Here is a 4,355-nt window from a genome sequence, read left to right on the forward strand (position 1 = left end):
CGCGGAGCACGCCGGGAATAGTAGGTCCTGGCCTACGACAGGGCCCGTGGGTGCAGGGGCGGCACTATTTTGCCTCGGGCCCCAACGGCCACCTCAGCCGGCGGAGGGTGCTGAAGGGGGGCGATCCCAGAGCCCACAGGGAGCACTCTCACCCACCCGCCGGGCCTGCCCCCCTGTCCTGGCAGGAGGGAATCCACCATAGAATCATAGAATTGTCTAGGTTGGAATGGCCCTTTAAGATCATCGAGTTCAACCATTAACCTAACACTGCCAAAACCACCACAAAGCCATGTCCCTAAGCACCACATCTACCCCTTTTTTAAATATCTCCAGGGATGGTGACTCAACCACTTCCCTGGGCAGCCTGTTCCAGTCCTTAACCCTTTCTGTGAAGAATTTTTTCTTCCTATCCATCCTAAACCTCCCCTGCTGCAACTTGAAGTTGTTTCTTCTCATCCTGTTGCCTGTTACTCAGGAGAAGAGACCAACCCCTACCTCACTACAACCTCCTTTCAGGTAGTTGTAGAGAGCGAGAAGCTCTCCCCTCAGCCTCCTCTTCTCCAGCCTAAACAACCCCAGTTCCCTCAGCCGCTTCTCATAAGCCTTGTTGTTCTCACCAGCTTCATTGCTCTTCTCTGGACACATTCCAGCACCTCAATGTCTTTCTTCCAGGGAGGAGCCCAAAACAGAACACAGTGTTCGAGGTGCGGCCTCACCAGTGCCGAGTGCAGGGGGACAATCCCTTCCCTGGTCTTGCAGGGAGACAGCCTGCTCGGGCCAGCCCTGCCCACACATGTCCCTCTGATCACAGGGGCCACCTGTCCTCCTCGGGGCATTTGGTGGCTGCTGAAAACAAGTCTCAGAGGAGCTCGGCCCTCCCCAGGCGCGAGGCCACGCTGGCAGGGGCAGCCCTTGCCCCCAGGCTCCACTCCCGGAAAGCTTGGCCTGGAAATCCATCTGCTCACTAGCAGTTTGCAGGTTTGGTTTGTGGTTTTCTACACCTCATTACAGGCTCTTGCCAGCACAGCTGTTTCAGCAGCAACTACAATCTTGGCAGCATTAGTGAAAACTCAGGAGCAGATGTAACCTTACTTCAGTGAAGCTTTAGCCTGGTACTGGTGTGCGAGATGTCTGTAAAGGCAGTGGTTCTGTGTTAACATCCTTCAGCAGTCTGAATGGGGTTTATGCCAGGAGTATTTGCTCGTAGAATATGCCAAGTGCCAATAAGAAGAGGACTTCGTACATTCCGTAAATAAACAGGTGTCCAGGCATGCTTGATTGCTGGTCTCTAGTTTATTGCAGTTGCTCCTGCTTGACTGCAAAGGTCTAAACAGCAAGGAAGCAGAAACATAGCTAGACTTTAATGAAATAATAGCAGCAATTAAAAACACTTAAAATAGTTTAGTTCTAGACGTTAGATAAGATTTTAGACTAAAAAAATGACCAAATGGCAGCATAAATAAGCCTTTCTTTACAAATAGAAACTATGACTATTGCACGCATTCAGCACCACAGAGGGGTCAGATGGAGGTACTTGCCTGTAAACTATTCTTTACAACCATCATGATGATAGTTCTTTGTGTTGATTTGCCGAGGTAAGTTGTGACCTTCTTTCCATCTACTTTACAACACAACATACTTGACACCATCACCTTGGCAAGATACTTGCCCTTTCAGGTTTTGCCTCTTGGAGGTAAAACATCAGCAACATTAGGAGAGAGAAGTATCACTGTACTTGTGAACTACTGTTCGTTGAATCCAAGTTCATGACTTTTGGTGTTCTGGATGTTGTTTCAGTTAGGATGAGACAGTGATAACAGACTGATGTGTCTCTTGTGCAACACTGTTTATGTACAAAGAATGAGCAAAGTCCCACTTTCTTGTACTGAGCAAGAATTAGATGACAGAAGATATTTCCAACCCCCTTTCCACCTAACAGTTGCCCCTAGGACCTCATCTTTTTCTCCAGGTAGCCAAGAACTGGCATTTTGTTCTTTTTTATCATGTGTATTCAAATTTCCATCAACACGCAGAAGACAGTTTTTAATCAATCTTCACATGCCTGTTGACAATATGGTACTACTTTTATTTCAGCTACTAAAAGCGCTCAATTTCTTTTATACTTCTCTTAAATACAAGAAATCCATTAGTCATCTGAGCTTCAACAGAGCATAATACAGTCACTAACACACATAAATGGCAGCCACCCAATTTCTTTTACATAAATATTTTGTTGTTGTCACAAGTTAAGTGAAGTTCACTGAACTTACAGTAGTGCCTGCAGCATAATTTCTTTTCATCCCTCAGTTTAAACTCAGGAACTAAGTCTTCTGTTTTCAACTTTAAAAACAAAAGAAGAGAATTTTGGTCTTTGGCATTTTAACAGAATTTTCACTTTTGTGCTATTTTTTTATCCAACCCACGAAGTACACTTCACAAAGAGATTCATTGCACATCACATTCAAGATAATTTTCATTACAATTTACAAATCATCCAGAAAATACCAGAGCTATTAAGTGTCACTCCAGCAGTTTAATACCTACCTTTTCTCTCATGCTTCCACATGTATGTCCTAAAATACCCTACAAACAATAATAGTGAAAATCAGAATACAAGCTGGTTCTTGCATTCCAGACCTCTTCAGAACATCCATAATGAGTTTGATTGATTTTAGAGTATAGCAGCTACACTTTGAGATGAATCTTTAAACCCACAACACAGTAATACATGCTCAGAAAAGTTTACTGAAAAAAACCCCAAACCAGGTAATAACACTGAACGATCCTACTTGAGATTCCTGTATACTCTTTCAGAACAATAGCTTATTGTAAGTGAGGACTCACCTGTTTCCCATCACAGCAAGGGCTCCCTGTTAGACTCAGAGTTTCTTTAAGGATACAAATTTATTCAATACAAAATTCAGACGAAAGAACCCTCAATATAAAACATTTCCACTGAGCGCTCTAGAATATAGTCTACACAGACCATCTAAGGCGCATGATTCAAAAGTGACTAGCAGACATCTACCTCTTTCTTCACCTCCTCTTTCCCAGGAGACGAAGCCCCTGCCAATATGCCAAACGTGTCTGATATAACTGCTTGTCCCCCACCCCAGTCCCTCTGGATTTTAAAGGGGTAGGCTATTTAGCTCCAGTTTTCCTCTTATTTTCAATAAGAAAGCATACGTAAAAAAACGACACAGTTAACATAAAATTAAGGTTACACCTTTAGTCGCTGAAAGGAGAGAAAGTAAGTATGAAATGAAAAGTGCAAGTCTAATGCTACCCCTTTCAGTGTATGTATTGTAACATGGTCAAAACACTCTTTGACTTTAAAACAGACGTTTTCAGATATTAATAAACAAATCTGCAATGCTTCTAAGAAGTGGCAGGATCATCAAAGGAGTGACAAATAAGTTCAATTTCTCCCAGCACTATTAACAGCATACATTATCTCTAAATTACAGCTGTGCCTCTTAAGGTTAAGTCTACCATGCTTTATGTTATTATGCAAATGCTGATCGTGACTCGGTGGCTGCTGTTGCCATTTTAGACCTATCAATTTGTAGCCTATAAAAGTGCCGGTCATGGACAGGGAGCACGCTGTGCCAGGCAATGAAGTCGTATGGGACAACTCGGCTCTTGACCTAACAGGGGAGGTTTTGCACACAGTCACGAGGCATCAGTGAGACAGTATTTGCCTGCACAAAAGGAAGCCTAACCTCTGTCAAGTGTTTTGTGCAAGGAGAAGGGGAATTTTGAAGGTGCGTGTGCAGGCAGCTCCTCCCAGACGTGCTGGGCAGCGTGGCACCCGCGGGGCTGTGCACTGGAACGTAGCGCGCAGGGTGATACCACTGGCAGATGGGTGATGGCAGAGCTGACTCTCTCTTACACATGAGAGGCTGTGTGTGCATGAGGCAGGCAGAGCTGGGGTGGACCACGAAAGGTCTTGAATGTGCGGACAAGCGTCTCTCATCTGATGTGACAGAGAGCAGGGAGCTAGGGCAGAAATGCAAAGACAGGCACGGCAGTACTGGAAGACCAGTTGGAGCCGTATCCTTTGCTGAGGCATTTCGAGCGATTATCTGCAGGACAGGGCTGCCTTTATTAAGGGCAGTACAAGTGCTTTGGCAGTAAACACAATTCAAAGTGATAAGAGCTTGGATGAGAGCCTCAGCTGTATGGATGAAGAAAGAAAGGCTTTGTGTCAGGAATTTTTGTAGAAAGGAAAACTCGCAAAGCTCAAACACGACCTGAATAAGGCCACAGGGAGAGGTCTGGACCAAAGGGACACCACCACCCCCCTCCAACAACAGGCATGCCTGAACATTGGCCTAAACAGTGACTGAGGAGCA

The sequence above is a fragment of the Charadrius vociferus genome, unplaced genomic scaffold (assembly GCF_000708025.1).
Source record: "Charadrius vociferus isolate BGI_N301 unplaced genomic scaffold, ASM70802v2 scaffold62, whole genome shotgun sequence".
NCBI classification, from domain to species: domain Eukaryota; kingdom Metazoa; phylum Chordata; class Aves; order Charadriiformes; family Charadriidae; genus Charadrius; species Charadrius vociferus.